Raw genomic sequence first — 18,827 nt, forward strand, 5'->3', positions numbered from 1 at the left:
GAATATTCATAGCAGTATTATTCATAATAGCCAAAACGTGGAAACAACCCAAATACCCATTAATGGATGAATGGATAAAAGAAATGTGGTATATCCATACAACTAACATTCATCCACAAGGGAGAATCAAGTGCTGATACATGCTACAACATAGATGAATCCTGAAACATCATGGTAAGTGAAAAAGGCCACTCACAAAAACACACTGTGTGGGGTGCCTGGGTGGCTCAGTGGGTTAAGCCTCTGCCTTCAGCTCGGGTCCTGGGATCGAGCCCCAAGTCGGGCTCTCTGCTCAGCGGGGAGCCTGCTTCCCCCTCTCTCTGCCTGCCTCTCTGCCTACTTGTGATCTCTGTCAAATAAATAAATAAAATCTTTAAAAAATTTAAAAAAAAATTTAAAATATGCCAGAGCATTTTAAACAAGTCTGAGAAACATTTCAGTCATGAGATTACCAGTTTATTATGAAAGGATGTCATTCTGAAAGGCCAAATGGAAGAGATACACAGGGAAAGGAAAGGGGTCTGTAGCTTCCTTGCTCTCTGAGCATGTCACTCTCCGGAGCGCCTCCGTGTGTTCACCACCAGGAAGTTATCCTACCCCATCCTCCGGATTTTATGGAGGATTTTATGGAGGCTTCATTACACAGTCATGATCAATTAAATCACTGGTGTCTGGCAATTCAAACTCCAGCACCTGGCCCCTCTCTCCAGGTCAGAGAGGTGGGACTTAAAGTTCCAATAATCGAATCGCAGAGTTTGTTCCCCTGGCAACCAGAGGCCATCCGTATGTGCTTCCCAAAATTCACCTTAGGAACATAACAAAATACACCTTTATGGCTCTCTTAGGAAATTCCAAGGGTTTTAGGAGCTCTGCACCAAGAACAGGGAAGACTAAATAGGTTATATCTTTATTGTAACTCACAGTATCACACCTGTTATCTCAATAAAGCTGCCATAGGGTTTAAAAAAAAAAAAGAAAAAAAAGAACCTCCTCCCTCAAAAAAAGCCTGAGGATTATTTTCTTAGGCTATAGCCTCAGAGACAAAAAATACCAGTCTTTGGGCACCTGGGTGGCTCAGTTGGTTAAGCAACTGCCTTCAGCTCAGGTCACAATCCCAGAGTCCCGGGATCAAGTCCCATTTTGGACTCCTGGCTCCACGGGGAGGGTGCTTCTCCCTCTGACCTTCTCGCCTCTCATGCTCTCTCTCACTGTCTCTCTCTGAAATAAATAAATAAAATCTTAAAAATAAAAAAAAAAGCCTGTCTTTGATATATGTCAAAATGCTTTTGGAAAAAAAAAAATGGGTTCTACAAATGTATACTCTCTCCAGCAATAAATTTAGTACCTGTCACTGTACTCAGGTAAATTAGCACCATTTCTTACATCCTAAATCTGGTAAGAGAAACTTACTGTTATTAAAGTTGAACACTTTTTTCCACATTTTAGTCACTTTTTTCTTCTGCAAAGGGTAAGTTCTCAACCTTTAAAATACATATCTGTGGGGAGGCTGGCTGGCTCAGTCGGAAGAGTACGCAACTCTTGATTTCAGGGTTGTAAGTTTGAACCTCATGTTGGGTGTAAAGATTACTTAAAAATAAAATAAACAAACAGACTTCTTTATGCACACAACCATTATACCATAAACCAAGGAATTAGTTACTTTCTTACCATTTTGGCCAGCAATAATGAACTCAGCCTCACTCTGTTCTACTTCAGCTTTTAACTTTAAAACTTTCCCTGAAAGTTTTTAAAATAGTCTCAAGAGGGGCACTTGGGTGGCTCAGTCCATTAAGCATCTGCCTTTGGCTCAAGTCAAGATCCCAGAGTCGTGGCATCAAGCCCCACATCGGGTTCCCTGCTCATCAGGAAGCCTGCTTCTCCCTCTCCCACTCCCCCTGCTTGCATTCTCTCTCCCTGTCCCTCTCTCTGTCAAATAAATAAATAAAATAAAATAGTCTCAAGAATCACTCTCCTAAAATAGGCGATTAAAAAGACACTACAATATGAATTCACCTGGGTTACCTGAATTTCCAGTTTCCTGACTGCAATTCACTTTAAAGGAAAATATCCAGTTGACTCTGGAAACTTTTTTTTTAACATTTTATTTTTTTATTTGACAGAGAGAGAGATGGAGAAAGAGGGAACACAAGCGAGGGAGCCGGAGAGGGAGAAGCAGGCCTCCCACAAAGCACGGAGCCCGATGTGGGGCTTAATCCCAGGACTCTGGGATCATGACCCGAGCTGACCCTTAAGAACTGAGCCAACCGGTCGCCCCTGGAGATGTTTTAAAATAATATGAAGTGGGGCGCCTGGGTGGCTCAGTGGGTTAAAGCCTCTGCCTTTGGCTCAGGTCATGGTCCCAGGGTCCTGGGACCAAGCCCCACATCGGGCTCTCTATTCAGCAGGGAGCCTGCTTCCTCCCTCTCTCTCTGCCTGCCTCTCTGCCTACTTGTGATCTCTGTCAAATAAATAAAATCAAATCTTAAAAAAATAAATAATAAAATAATATGAGGTAGCAAAAAGAAAATGAAGTATTATTAACACTTTCTACAAGCCAATTACTTTAATTCTACCAAACCTTTTACCCTCATTCAATCGAGAAAGAAAATTAAAATCACCAAGACTGAGGCCTTGGCCACGCAGCAAGTATGTGACAAAGTTATGGATCAAACTAAGGTGTGCCTAATTCCAAAGTCCCTATTCTTTCTGCCACTTAACAATGCTTCCAAAGTCAATGACTCTGAAAATCAAACATTTGGAACACTTTTTCTGCCATTTATTATGTGACTAATTTCTGAGCTTTGTAGGTATCATTTTATAAAAACAAGGTCCTTACTTACAAAATAAATACAAAAATGCTTAAAAATCCACTGTGAAATCAAAGTCTAAAAAACACCTATTTCTTAAACAGCAAATGTACAAAATAATTCTAAACATTTTTCTTGAATTTATATCAATATTCACTGAATCTTCCAACATTTACAAACATGTGATCACTTGCTGAAAAGCATTTTTTCAGGAACTGCCAATCTCCCCTTCACATAAAAATGGATCATTTCTCAGTAGAAAAGGCCACATCAACATGAGACATGTTTTCAGGATTATATGCACCATTTAGGAAGCAGCACTACATTAAGAGAAATGACTACTTCAGCTATTTAAAAAGAGATACAGAGTACAGGAGCTTGTGAGCAAGCAGTTTACAAAAAATAAAAAGACAAGGTTAAAAAAATAAATAAAAACAAGGTAAGAAAGCAGCTTTCTACTTTACCACAGCTGATGAACATAACTGTGATAAAGAAAAAGTCATTTAAATTATACAACCCTTGGGCGCCTGGGTGGCTCAGTTGTTAAGCATCTGCCTTTGGCTCAGGTCATGATCTCAGGGTCCTGGGGTCAAGCCCTTCTTCGGGCTCCCTGGTCAGTGGGGAGTCTGCTTCTCCCTCTCCCACTCCCCCTGCTTGTGTTCCCTCTCTACTTGTTTCTCTCTGTCAAACAAGAAAAAAAATCTTTAAATTATTCAGTCTTTAAAGGACTCTTCATTAGCTTTAAAAAACTACTTTTGGTCCAAAACAGCTACTTGGTAAGATTAGGACTGATTTACAAAGCATGGAATATACTAATATATCTGAGGGACTCTTCCACAGGGATTTGCACATACATCAAACAAAATCAAACATTAATACAATAATTCTTTTTAATACAAGAATTCTTAAACTAAAACTTTTTTTTCCCAAGAACTTCCTCACTCTTCATTCTGATATATTAAGAAGGATAGCAATATCTAATAAAATTGTCACAAACCAGATAAAAGCCTTGAATAAAACATTTTTCTTCTAAAATTATTTTAATATTAAGGCATCACTAGGACTTGGGGCAGACCAAAAAACAGGAACTTATCTACAGCCCCTTATTTTACCCTAGGGCTATTATTAAAATAAGTCTACTGTACACAGAATCACGTACTGTTTTCCTTAGCTGGTATAACACAATCAAGCTATTGTGCAATGGTAAAAGAGCTCTTAAGAAAAAATTACTGCTCAAGTAATTTTTGAGTTGAGGTGACTTACCACAATTCTACTCTCCATAAACACCATTGTTTTTAATCACAACTTTACTTACAGCTTTACCCACTGTCAAACAAAATTTTCACTTTCCAAAGAGATTTTTTTCAAACTGAAGTAATAAAAGTAATGCTTGTATGATCATAGTACTTGCTAAATTGTGTACTAAGATCTTATTTCCGTTTTTAAAAAAGGTGGGGGGGGTTGCCTGGGTGGCTCAGTCGCTAAGCATCTGCCTTCAGCTCAGGTCATGATCCCAGGGTCCTGGGATGGAGCCCTGCACTAGGCTCCTTGCTCAGCGGGAAGCCTGCTTCTCCTCCCACTCTCCCTGCTTGTGTTCCCTCTCTCGCTGTCTCTCTCTGTCAAATAAATAAATACAATCTAAAAAAAAAAAAAAAAAGAACTGTCAGTGAATCAGCAAAGTTCAATTTTTAAATTAATTTCCTCAAGAAATTTTTAAGTAAATTTCCTCAGATGCCTATAAGAAAATAATCTCTTTATAGAACTGGGGGGGAGGGGAGATAAGGGTGAAAAATGGCATGGAATGTCCAGGTGATCATAGGAGAGACAACAGAGAAAACCTACTAAACCTGAGAAATAGGACCACATCATTTCATTGATTTAGAGATATGGTTCCATAGGAAAAAAATCAGAGTAACAGGAAGTAAATCATCACAGACATCAGGTAAGCACTTAGAGGGTAATGGGCGAAAGAAGAAAACAAGCCAGAAAAAAAAAAGAAAAGAAAAACTGAACCCAGGTATATTTATGTAAATCATTCTGAAAAGCAAATTTTAAAATAAAAGTTATCTAATAATCTAGGACTCAAACCAATCAGCTCTGCTTTCTTCACCAGGAAAAGAACACCTTACAATGGGCGTAGCAACTCAATAGGAAAACCAAAAACACCTTCAAAGGCATCTCAAGATCTTTTATGCCTGTGTTGGAACAACCAGTCAAAATAAGGTGTTCAGTTAAGCAATTAACATATAAACACAACCAGTTTTTACACAATAAAAGAATCTACAAACCATCATCAGATGTGAAGGGAATGCAACTTTGAAAAACAAAAAAGGTACAGCACTGAGGTAAGTCACTGACTGAACTGACTTCACAGACCACAAGGAAGATATTATCTTTAAACCAAAATAACTAACTCTGCTATGTTAAACCATAAGAAGAAATGTTCATCAATAGTCAAGCATTTTTATCCATAAAAACAGCAATTTCATATGGTTCCATCCAGTGGTCTGCTGATAAATATTTAACAACTACCTCTCTGGAAAAAAAGACCCTGACTTATAGCTTTTGTAGATCTCCATGTCATAAATCATCCTACCATAGCCAGTTTTAGGCTGCCAACATGGTGTTACTGAATGTGGAGCTGGAGAGATGCAAAAGACCAGCTCACCAGCTCCAACACACCAATAGTTTTTCTACCCAGTACTCTCATTTAAGGATCATCAGAGCAATTCCTAAATTTTTTCATACTTTCCTTAAATCAGGATTTTACTTGAATAATCCCATTTCGTACTCCCTTAGGCTAGGAGGCATACATTTCTGACACTTTAAGACATCAATACACTAAAATTCATTCACAAAAAAGAATAAATTTTAAAAAAGAATGAGATTACTACCTTATTTTACTCATTCAACACTTTTTTACTAAACACTTATCTAGTGTCATGTATTGTTCTGAGCATTGTAACAGCAAGGAACAAGAAAAAGGAGTTCCTTGCTCTCATAAGGCTTACGATCTACTTTAGGACACACTTAAATTAAAAACATATTATTTTGGGGCGCCTGGGTGGCCCAGTAGGTTAAGCCTCTGCCTTCAGCTCAGGTCATGGTCTCAGGGTCCTGGGATGGAGCCCCACATCAGGCTCTCTACTCAGCCGGCAGCCTGCTTCCCTCTCGGTCTCTGCCTACCTCTCTGCCTGCCTGTGATCTCCTTCTGTCAAATAAATAAATAAAATCTTTAAAAATACATATTACATATATATATGTGTATATATGTATTACTTTAAGGTCTGACAAATGCTATAAAGAAAGGGTAACAGTGGGGTGCCTGGGTGGCTCAGTGGGTTAAAGCCGCTGCCTTTGGCTCAGGTCATGATCCCAGCGTCCTGGGATCAAGCCCCGCATGGGGGGGGGGGTCTCTGCTCAGCAGGGAGCCTGCTTCCTCCCTTCTCTCTCTGCCTACTTGTGATCTCTGTCAAATAAATAAATAAAATCTTTTAAAAAATAAAAAAAATAAAAAATAATTTAAAAAATCTTAAAAAAAAAAAGTGTAACAGTGATGGGAGGGTGCTATTTTAAACTGAGTGGCAAGGAAATGAGGTGATACTTAAGCTGAGATCTTAAAGATAAGAGGCCACCCTTGCAAAGATCTGGGAACCATCATTTCAAACAGAGGAAACAACTAGTATAAAAACCATAACCCAAGAACAGCAAGACCTGTTTGAGAAATTAATTTGTGGCTAAAGGCAGTGAGCAAAGGTGAGCCACTCTGAGAGGCTGTAAGGTCCACCATATTATATACACAGAGTGTGAGTGAGTTTGTATTTTCTGGGAGAGTACAGTTTGTATTTTGTTCTGAGTAGACTGGGAAGAGTAGTGTGATGAATCTGTTAAATGAATAAATGAATGCATACTCTCACAACCCCCTAAGAGACTTGGTTGACAGCCTATTACTTATATTCACTTTTCTCAATATGATTATTTTGGTTACTTCACAATCCACCTAGAACATTATGAAGTTAAAGCAGGCCATAGCAGGCCTCAAACTATGAATATACCTGAAATAAATTTAAAGGTTTGACTACTTACTAGTTCAGAAATAGGGATTTTTTCTTTTGAGAGAGAGAGAGAAAGAAAATGAGTGCACGCAAGAGATCGGGGAGAGGGGCAGATGGGGAAGGTGGGGAAATCTTAACCAGACTCCACCCTCAGTACAGAGCCCACCACCCAGTGCAAAGCCCCATGCAGGGCTCTATCTCACCACCTGAGATAATGACAATCAAAATCAAGAGAAGTATGCTTAACAGACTGAGCCACCCAGGTTTCCCACAAATAAGGATCTTATTAATCCAATATGGGTATTTCATATGTGAAATGGTAACATGAATTCAGATAGACCAATGTCAAATTCTAATGAAGATTACATAATTACCCTACAAAATAGAACAATTAATTCAAATCCATAGGGAAACACTTGTTAGTATGTCATCCAGAATGATTTTACAAGATTTGTAAATAAACTTTAAAAAATGTCATGTTTCGGGGTGCCTGGATGGCTCAGAGGATTAAAGCCTCTGCCTTCGGTTCAGGTCATGATCCCAGGGTCCTGGGATGGAGCCCCGCATAGGGCTCTCTGCTCAGCAGGGAGCCTGCTTCCTCTTCTCTCTCTGCCTGCCTCTCTGCCTACTTGTGATCTCTGTCAAATAAATAAAATCTTAAAAAAATATATTTTAAGAAAAAAATTTAAAATGTCATGTTTTAATATGAAAATTTTAATATTTTAATTCCCTATTAAATATGAAAGAAAAATATACCAAATCTGACTTACAGATATCACTGTTTAGGAGTTAAAATATAAAGCATACACAAGTTTATATTACATCTGCAAACGATAAATACCAACACATACATCCCATACCTCTATGGCCATAAAAATTAAGTCCGCATTATGGCCACATGAAATTATGGCCACATGACTTGTCCATCAGACAAGTCAATCAAGACAAATTACTGCATATTACATAAAAATAGGAAAATGTTTAGACTGGTTTTTGGAGAATAATTTATGCTTAATGCATAAAAAATTATTCATTCAGGAACTTCTAAGCCACCTCTTTTAACAATTTCTTTAAATGACTTTTTAAAGATTTAACCATTTGCAAGAAGAGTGTGAGCACACATGCGCGCATACACACACACACACACACACACACACACACACACACAGGAGTTGGGGGTGGGGGCGAAGGCCTAAGGAGAGGGAGAAGCAGACTTCCTGCTGAACAGGGAGCCCACCAGGCACTCAATTCCAGAATCCAGGGATCATGACCCAAGCCAAAGGCTACAGATACTTAACCAACTGAGCCACCCAAGCACCCCTAAAAGATTTTTTTTAATCAACAGGAAATGAGACTTATAACTTAGAAAAAAAAGAGTTTAAAAATAAATTTTAGGGGCACCTGCCGGGCTCAGTCAGTGGAGTGTGTTATTCTTGGTCTCAGGGTTGTGGATTTGAGCCCGTTTTGTGCAGAGACTGCTTAAAAATAAAATCTCTAAAATTAATTAATTTTTAAAAGGGTTTACAAAATCCTGTCTCAGCATAATGAAAGACTGAAAGTTTGCATTATCATTAATTTCCCCCACACTCCTTTTTCCTACCTAAATATTAAATTACAATCTTAAAAATGCATTTATATGCATTCAAGTATTTTTCATTTATGAGCACAAGTATGCTTATAAATACTACTCAATAAAATTGTGCACATTAATGTAGCTAGCTGCTAGCTTACCACAGAACTACAATAAAACTACTTATGGGCCCCACCTTTTCCGAGGGGGTGGTAAACATGCTGTGCAATACCGAGAGAACACAGCATACTAATAAATTTGTGTATGCTGAAAATCTCTCTCTAAAGCTATGACACCTCTGTTTGGGCTCTCTACAAAACAATTAAGAAATACTAAGAATATCCTCAGATAAAGTCAGATAACAGCAACTTACTTTTTTTTAACAAAAGGAGTTTGGCAACAGAAAACCAACCAAGTTTTGGATCCCAAACTCACTTGAACCAATATCCCTGATAAAAGAAAGGTGTAATATAGCCCAACTTCAAGAGTCCAAGTCCATGTAAATTACCAACCCTCAGAATTCTAGAAATAAGGGCGCCTGGGCCGCTCAGTCTTTAACTGTCTGCCTTCAGCTCAGGTCATGAATCCCAGGATCATGGGATGGATCCCCACCTTGGGCTTCCTGTTCAGCGGGAAGCCTACTTCTCCCTCTCCAGCTTCCCCCACTTGTGTGTGCGCTCTCTCGCGCTCTTTCTGTCAAACAAATAAATAAAATCTTAAAAAAAAAAAAAAAAAAGAACTCAAGAAGGAGCCCCAAAGAAGTATGGAGCAAGCCAAAGACAGTTTAAGTGTTGTCACCCTATTTCCAAATCCGCCCTTTCTTTTTATTCCATTTACTTTACCTCTCTGTTGCTTTCCTACCTCCTCTGTCCATAACCATTTTCCCACATATTTTCACTTTCCATACACAAAAATTAATCTAACATACTTTTTCTCCTTGTATCTAAAAGTTTTTACTTAATTCTTCTAGGACTACATGGTTTTAAGTGAAATATTTTTAGTCAAAATACTTTTGGTTATACAAACATACATAAAAGCTGTTTTCAAAGACATGAATAACAAGATAAGCAGTCACTCATTTAGCAAATGTAAATGCCCATCATGGGCATGTCTCTGTTATAAATACTGGATATTCTGCAGTGAATAAAAGAAAGCTCTTTCCCTAAGGATACGAAAGCAAAACTGTGCTTGGCAGGTTTAAGAAAGCTCAAGAACACCCATATGCCTGGCATGGCATAAACCAAGGAGAAAGTAAGACATATCAGAGAGGCACAGATGATGGAGGGCCTTGGAGGCCCTGTTGTATTCTGGCTTTTGCTCTCAGGAAAGCCATTGAAGGATTTTGATCATCAAAGTAACATAATTAAACTTCATTTCAAAAGGATCACCCTGGCTACTGTCCTGAGAACAGAAAAGAGCAGAAGCAGCAAAGAGACCAGGAAAGAGACGGCTAAAATAAGATAGGCAAGAGATGATGGTTGCTTAGATAAGAGTGTCATGAGTGGTCTTATGATAGATTTTAAAGTAAATACAGGACATACTTTCATGATACATTATTTTGAATTAGATGTGGGGGTGTGAGAAAGTGAAATCAACAATGTCTACGGGGGGGGGGGGGGGGGGCTGGGTGGCTCAGTTGGTTAAGCGACTGCCTTTGGCTCAGGTCATCACCTGGAATCCCAGGATCAAGTTCTGCATCCGGCTCTCAGCTCAGCAGGGAGTCCACTTCTCCCTCTGACTCTTCCCCGGCCTCATGTCCTCTCTCTCATTCTCTCAAATAAATAAATAAAATCTTAAAAAAAAAAAAAAAGAGTGTCTACAAGGTTTCAGCCACAAAAAACTAAAAGATGGGATTGACACCTCTAAGATGAGGGAGATGGGATAAGAACAATAATTGGGGTAGGAGAGAAACAAAGATGAAAAGTTCAGTTTTGACTTATGAAATATGGGATACCTAATTAGGAATGTCGACTCAAAAGTTGGGTACACATGTGTGGAGGTCAGGAAAGAGATCCAAGCTGAAGAGAACATTTTTAGTTTGAAATATATGGTAATTCTAGCTAGAGAATAGGATGAGATTACAAAGGACTACATATAAATATAGAAGAGACTTAAACATAGAGCTCTGGGACACTGCCTTATTTTTTAAAAGTTGGGGCTACAAGAAAGAATCAGAAAAACAAACTAAAAATAAGTAATAGTGTCCCAGAAGCAAAGAAAAAAAAGGTTTCAAAGAGAAGAAAATTATCAACCATGACAAATGCTGCTGCTGCTACATCAAGAGGATTAGGACTGAGAACTGACTAGGGAATATATCACCAAGGAGGTCATTAGTAACCTCAACAAGAGTAGTTAGAGTGAAAAAGAAAAGAAGATAAAAGAAAAAAAAAAAAAACTGAATGTAATGGATCCAAAAGAGATACAGAGGACTGATGGCCATAAATAAGAAAAATGTGGTGTTGGGGGAGGTTTGTTTGTTTTAAAGATGGGAGATAGTTCAGCGTATCTCTACACAGACAGGAATGATCAAGTAGAAATGGCAAACAGGGATGACACAGCTCACTGGCAGGCAGGAGCCTGGGATGAATACTGAGGCAATGCAATGTTCTTGACCAGAGAAGGGGATAGAACCAAGGGCAAGATGAATGGAACCCATGTTCATAGCGTAAGAGAAAATGCAGAGAGTGTGGGTATAAATGCAAAAAGAGATGAAAAAGTTTCTTCTGATTGCTTTCATTTTTAATATACAGGAAGCAAAGTCATCAGCTGAAAATGCAAAGAGGTGAGAGAGTTTCAGGAGAGATATAAAATAGTCATTTAGGGGAGTGGGAGAGTGATTCAATCAACAAATGTACTAAGATTACAGAACTGGGGCACCTAGCTGACTTAGGCAGTGGAATGTGTGACTCTTGATCTCAGGCTTCTGAGCTGGAGTGCCATGTTGGGTGTAGGGATTACTTTAAAAAGTTAAATATTTAAGATTACAGAACTGTGGGAGCATGAAGAACCCTCCTGAATTTACAGGGAGATGAGGTCAGCATTGGTGTTTTTTTCCTCAAGTCACACCGAAATGCCATGTACAGGCTAGACTAGATAGAGAAGGGGTAGGGGGCAGATTGCCAGATGAGTACAGTAAAGAAGTGCGACAGAGAACTGAGGGTGTACAAAAGTAAAATCTGTAACAGAGGACCACGGATTCAAAGCATGGATATGGAGAAAGGAGGGCTTGGGACAGTACATTAGCAACATGCTATAGGTCCCAGACACAGAAGTCCTGTTTAAGTGGGGATAATTAACAGAAAGAGCTGGAAAGGTACAATGTTAAGGTCAGAGTGGAATGCATGAAACTGCGTATTATGAAATAATCTTAGTAAAGAGCAGGTCCGGTTAAAAAGTTACAGAACTACTGTGAAGACTAAAGCAAAACCTCTCCTTACGCACAGTGAGGCTGCAGATGAGAGAAACTGTAAGATGAAGGGACAGTAATGGAAGAATTGTATCACAAGAATTGTAGCTGGAAGGTTCCCAGACGTGGAATCCCCAAGAAAACCATTTCCAGCACTTCTGGAGAAAGTCCACTTTGAACAACCTGCCTGATTCAGAAGGCACCAATGCCAGAGCACAAGAGGATGAGCCACATTAAAAACATACCACCACCACCACCCCCATTTCTCTCTGCCCACCAAGTTAGACCCTGGGCAGCTGAATGGACAGTACAGTTACGCTAGTAAAATAAAAGACACCTACTAGGACTCTTGCTCCAAAGCAGACTTCTGGGGCTCAAGAAGTTCTGAGCCATAAAGATTAGTTCTAAATTGTATAAGAGTTTTAACATTGAATATTATACTGAAGGGTACCTTGTAATGACAACAGTAACACTATCATTGACAAGTAAGCACAGGAATTCTTATTACCTAAAACTAACCAGAAAAGCTACCTGACCTTACTAAAAGCTCATCCAGGGGCAGGGAAAGACTTACTCTACAACGACAGTTTGAAGGTACAGGGAGAGAGTTGTTTTCTCCTTAAGTTTTATCTAGTCCCATCCACTGCACATACCAGTTCCACAAATACCCATTGGTTCTCACCATATGTAAGTGCAAAATATATACAATTCTGAATATACAAAAAATTCATTTTTGCTTTATTAAGCAAAAAGTGGAAGTATATTATTAAGCTACATGGAACAAAATGATTTTATGTTTTACTAGAAGATGCTTACAATAATCCAATCAAAGATTTAACAAATTTTAGCATGAATTTCTAATAGCGTAAGATATAAAACAAAAATTTAAGGGCACCTGAGTGGCTCAGTCATTAAGCGTCTGCCTTCTGCTCAGAGGTCACGATCCCAGGGTCCTGGCACCAAGGCCCGCCCCGAGGCCTGCATCAGGCTCCCTACTCGGAGGAAAGCCTGCTTCTCCCTCTCCCATTCCCCTGCTTGAGTTCCCTCTCTCGCTGTGTCTCTGTCAAATAAATAAATAAAATATTAAAAAAAAAATTTTCAGTGCTCATCATTTAGTCATTTTCAAAGATACTTAAATTTAACATGCAGTTATCTAATGCTTTCTAGGAAAAAGAGGGAGTTTGTTTTACTGTAATCCATTTTGACTAAAATACATTTGCAGGTATTTTATGGTGTCATGATAAAGATAGCTTATTACCAAGTCTTTTGGCTTTCAGTTCAGAAACTCCCTTTGGATGGATTCCCATAACTCTTTCAGCTAAATCCTGCCCTGTTATTTGTTTGTATTATAGAAAAGTTCCAGTATTCTTAAGCTTTGAGGTGAGGCAGCAGTATGCATGAAATTAATTATTAATAAGCTAAATTTCAAGTTTTTCCACACAGTATGGGGAAAAAATCAGGATAAATTCCCTCACCTAACTAATAAGTAAGAATTAAGGATAAGTACACATTTCACTCAGTTCTTCTCAAGAATGTACAGGGAATCCATAATGTTCCTCTCAAAAACATCACTAACATTTTTCAGTACAATGCTAAAATATTTCATGGGGACTGAGATTAAGAACACTATAACAGATGAAAACCAATACACATTTCCAGTTGTGAGAAAGAAAAAAAAACTTAAGACGTGTTAACAAAAGTACCCCAGACTCATCCAAAAGCAGATGAAAACCTAAACGCTTCCAAAAAGTGACACCTGGGATATAAAAAATGTAATAGTAACCTGTCCTAGAGAATAAATGTGACAAATTACTTACAAAGCATTTGGAAATGTTTTTATACAAATGTTAATTGATACTCTAATGATCTATACAAAAATGAGCACTGCTGCAATGCCTTTTTTATGGGCATCATTCTTAATCACTTTATTAATTACATACGATAAAGGAAACACTTTGTAAAGCATTCTGATGGGTCTCAAAAAAACGAACAAACTCCCTACTCCCATCCTGCCACACACACATATACCCTGAGGAAGAAAGCATCATTTCAAATCTCCAACAATTATAAAATGGGATGATCCTGGAATTTATTTAGACTCAAAACATTATAAACTATTTTGAGATAGAAATAAGGGGGCGCCTGGGTGGCTCAGTGGGTTAAAGCCTCTGCCTTCAGCTCAGGTCATGATCCCAAGGTCCTGGGATCGAGCCCCGCATCAGACTCTCTGCTCAGGGGGAAGCCTGCCTCCTACTCTCTCTCTGTCTGCCTCTCCGCCTGCTAGTGATCCCTGTCAAATAAAAAAAAATTTTTTAGAAGAAATAATACTACAGATGAATGGATAAAGAAGATGTGGTATATATACACAATGGAATACTATGCAGCCATCAAAAGAAATGAAATCTTGCCATTTGCGACTACGTGGATGGAACTAGAGGGTATTATGCTTAGCGAAATAAGTCAATCGGAGAAAGACAACTATCATATGATCTCTTTGATATGAGGAAGTGGAGATGCAATGTGGGGGGGTTGGGGGGAGCTAGGCAAAGAAAAAATGAAAAGATGGGATTGGGAGGGAGACAAACCATAAAAGACAATCTCAAAAAACAGACTGAGGGTTGTTGCTGGGGGGAGGCGGGACAGGAGAGGGTGGTGGGGATATGGACACTGGGGAGGGTATGTGCTATGATGAGTGCTGTGAAATGTGTAAACCTAGCGATTCACAGACCTGTACTCCTGGGGATAAAAATACATTATATGTTTATTGAGGCGCCTGGGTGGCTCAGTGTGTTAAAGCCTCTGCCTTCGGCTCAGGTCATGATCCTGGGGTCCTGGGATCAAGCCCCACATAGGGCTCTCTGCTCAGCGGGGAGCCTGCTTCCCCCTCTCTCTCTGCCTGCCTCTCTGCCTACTTGTGATTGTCTGTCTGTCAAATAAATAAATAAAATCTAAAAACAAAAAAAAAGATTTATATAAAAAATACATTATATGTTTATTAAAATTTAAAAAAAATAATACTATGAAAATATAGTATTTTTTTAAGGTACAAAAACGTAATCATGGGTTATTTTTTAAGATTTTATTTATTTATTTGACAGAGCCAGAGCAAGACAGCACAAGCAGGGGGAGTGGCGGAGGGAGAGGGAGAAGCAGGTTCCCTGCTGAGCAGGCGCAGGGCTCAATCCTAGGATCCTGAGATTACAACCCGGGGCCAAAGGCAGATGCTTAACCTACCAAACCACCCAGGTGCCCCATGGGTTCTTATTTCTTGAAAAAATTTTAGTATTTCTCTATACTGTTGACTGTCACAAGCTCTGATGATGAAGTTCTTAACCAAATACAATATACCAAGCATTTTATTCAACATATCACAGCTTGCTTACACTTTCTTCAACATCACTATTATCACCTACTACACTAGGTTTCTCATCAGCACCAGACTATCAACAGTATATTGTCAAAGTAACTCTTCTACAATTAATGTCCATTAAAAAATAATAATAAAACAAAACCCTCTACCACTAAAATTTAAGAGATTACTTTCCACATTACTCCCAGGCACAACCACAAAAAACAAACAGCCAACCTAAAAACCTGAAAGTTCTACCAGAAAGTACAAATCATCTTCAATAATGTAGAAGGTGTTAACAAGTCAAAAGGGTCTACCTAAACTGAAATGCCATCTATGAAAAAATTTATTAATCTACATTATTTTGTAATGCTCAAAAAAATGACACTGGAACACATCAATTTGGCCTTCAGATGAGGCCAAATAAAAAAAGCACTTTAAAAAAAAAAAATCCGGGGCTCCTGGGTGGCTCAGTGGGTTAAAGCCTCTGCCTTCGGCTCAGGTCATGATCCCAGGGTCCCGGGATCGAGCCCCACATCGGGCTCTCTGCTCAGGGGGGAGCCTGCTTCTCCCTCTCTCTCTGCCTGCCTCTCTGCCTACTTGTGATCTCTGTCTGTCAAATAAATAAATAAAATCTTAAAAAAAAAAATCCTATGTATTTAAGACAAACGCACACAATGCGACCTTATGTTCAGAATACTACAAACAGCATTCTCCTTTTAGTAAGCAGTTCCACCACAGTCGCAATACTAGCGGGAAAGTCCAAATATGGAACCACAAATTATCACTAGTAGTCCTTCCCTTTTCACCATGATTAAGTCAATACTGTATTTATCTGTAAATAGCGACTAAAAAGGTCAAAATAGAACTTCCAAACAGGTGCTTTATTTAAAACATTTCTTGTAGAAAAGTAATCCACTGTTTCTCCTTGGAGAATTTAAAAAATAGAAAATACTGTATTGCAAAGATTATTTACAGAAAACAACCAGAAGTACATTACTCTTCAATAAACACACTGTACCAAAATCATCCACTATGGAAGGAGGGGAAAAAATAAGTTTGTTAAACTTTTTCCTCCCTTCATTTTAAAATGTAGACTGATTTTATTAAACTGACAACAAGAAAATGCAAACCAATAATCTCAGCCCTATGAAGTTACTTATTAACCTTTAAATAGCCTGTTAGGGATCCATACTTCCTGCACTCCACTTGCCAGCTTTCCTGTAAGCAGGCAGTAGGGGTGTAAGACAGTCCTTACTGGCAACATCGATGAGGAAAGAACTTCACGCTCAGGTTAAAGCGATAATTGTGGGTTTTGTTTGCTTCTAGAAACTCAGCAACCAACACAGGTGCCAGTACATAATGGGTGCTTAATGAACACCGGCTGAATAAACGGTAGGGTTTAATTAGTGTAACATTAGTTTTCTTTTCCCCCTAACTTTAGAGAGCCTCTGGCTCAAAAAGCAACTGAAGACCACGCCACCATGCCCCGCCAAAAGCACATAAACTTATCTATTCGTAATGAAATAGACTTTGGGTGTCTCAAAAGAACAAAGTACAATCCAAACACCTCTTCTTTAATTTCTGTTCTTTCGAAAGAAAATCAGAAATAACCCTTGTCTTTTAATACTTATTTTTTAAGTAACAGAAAATGTCTACAGACTTTTCCTCCAAATGAAAAATTTCACATTTCAACTACATTTCCTACACTTGTAACATTAATAATAACTGATCATCAACACTACATGTATGGTGGGTAAAAATAAAAAACCAGCATATAAACAGAAACTGCATGTTGTTTCCCAACATTTTTTTTCCCTTGAGTCAAAAGGGTTTGTGCCTAAATTTTTACTAGCTGTGAAATCAGTTTTCATGTTTCAAGATTCGTTCATTCATTCAAATATTTTACTGAGCACCTACTATAAGCCAGACTCTTTAAATGTCAGTTCTGTAAACTGAACATCAGCACCAAATTCCCCTACAAAAGTTTATCATTTGAAATAACAGCAACTATAGAGAAATTCCAATGTTGCTTCAAGTACATGAAATCGGCCCACCAGGGCTTTTCGGCGATAAATGGGGCATCAGACAGCCGCTACCTACCACACCCGTTACCAAAAATCACAACTGAAGCGGCAAAGGAAAGACAACCTGTACGAGTAACACGAGCTCCTCCGTGTAGGTGGTCAGGCAAGGCTTTCTCTCCGGGGCCCAAAGAGAAGCGAGGCGAGACCCAGGGGGAACGCGCCGCACGCCTCAGGAAAGAACCCCGGCTCCGCAGGCAGGGGTTCCCGCCCCACCCCCAAACTCTCACCTGGAGGACCCCGGCCCTCCCCGCCCGCCCTTCGCCCCTCCCCTCCCGACTCCCAAACCTGTAAAGTTGGGGGGAGGGGGTCTTTTCATTTCCATTTTACATCAGGCTGGCGGTTGGCTCCCTCAGCCGCCCGCCTGTCGTCAATTTTGAACTGAGCATGTAACCATTTCTCAGAAGGAATGGAAGAAAAACCAAAGGCAGGGTCCGAAGGAAGACCTCGCCCAGACCTGAAAATGGAGCCGCAGGCTCAGCCCACAGCCCGCAGGGCGCGGGGGGCAGGGCCGGGCCGCGCTCCCCACCGAGCCCTCGGCGGCGGGGGTTCGAGGCTGCGGGTCCCCGCCTAGGAGGCCGCGAGGGCGAGGTGCGGGGGCCGGTGCACGACCCGGGCCGGCGGGGCACTCACCGTCGCCTTTGTCTGGACTGCCGGCTCCAGCCGCAGCCGCTCTTGGTGCCGGCTCCGCGGCTCCTGCCACCCCCACGCCCGCAGCTGCGCTCCCCAGCGCGCTTGCCGCTTCCTGGCCCCTCCCTCCCCGCCCAGGCTCGCGCGCGGGCGGAGCGAGAGGCGGCGCGCGCCCGGAGAGCCGCGCGAGGACTGCGCCGCCGCGCCGGCCCCACCCCCTGCCCCGCCTGGGCGTCGGACTGAGCCAGCGACTCCGCAACGCGCACTTCGGTGCAGCTGCGCGGGCTAGGAAGCCTCCTCCTAAGCGAGAGGAGGGCCGAGAGCTGGGGCTTGAGCCCGCGCGGGAAAGGACGCGTCGGAAGATGGCGACCAGGGCTGGGTGGGAGCGCACGACAGCCCCTCCTCGCCCTCCGCCCGGCGGCTGGCAACGGTAGCTCGCGCCCCCACCCCGAACCGCGCGCAGGGGCGGTGCCTGCGCTCCTAGCGGGACCGCGGACGCTCCCAGGCTGGCCGGGCTAGGCGCAGAGTCCTGGCACCACTTGTCAGTTGGAATTGGTGGAAAGATGCCCTGAAATCCTCGGACCACCGCTTTTTATTAATGTAAACGTCAGAATCGTTGAATCTGTCCTAACTGGCTTTTACGGCCTAGAAGTTCCACCTGATATTTGAAAAGTGTGAAATTACTTGTCTCCTGGAATCTGAGTCTTCTTTAGCTGTATTTTGTATAACCCAGAAATCAGTAACACCTAAGAGTGTCCATCCAGCCGTCAGCCTTCCACCAAATGCCTACATTAAGTTTTCAGGCCTACAACACTTGGAATATGATGTAGTAATACATACGTCTTCTTCATCTGGATTGATTATATTAGTGCAATATTAGTTTTCTTTCTCCCCTAAGTTTCTAATTGTCCCTTGCTCAAAAAGCA

The 18,827-nt window shown here is 40.6% G+C and overlaps 1 protein-coding gene across 6 annotated transcripts in view; it reads right to left on the reverse strand.

Moving 5' to 3' along the window:
• Positions 1-18,024, reverse strand: part of CDC42SE2 (CDC42 small effector 2) — a 115,250-nt gene extending 97,226 nt beyond the window's left edge. For 4 of the 6 annotated variants that reach the window (XM_080803674.1, XM_080803677.1, XM_080803675.1 and 1 more), the window contains exon 1: positions 17,905-18,013. The gene's annotated coding sequence lies outside the window, so the exon portion shown is untranslated. Of the gene's footprint in view, positions 1-17,904 lie in introns of all 6 variants that reach the window. The other 2 variants (XM_080803676.1, XM_080803671.1) reach the window with 1 other exon arrangement.
• Between the last annotated feature and the right edge of the window lie 803 nt (positions 18,025-18,827).

The sequence above is a fragment of the Martes martes genome (genome assembly GCF_963455335.1).
Source record: "Martes martes genome assembly, chromosome: 5".
NCBI lineage: Eukaryota > Metazoa > Chordata > Mammalia > Carnivora > Mustelidae > Martes > Martes martes.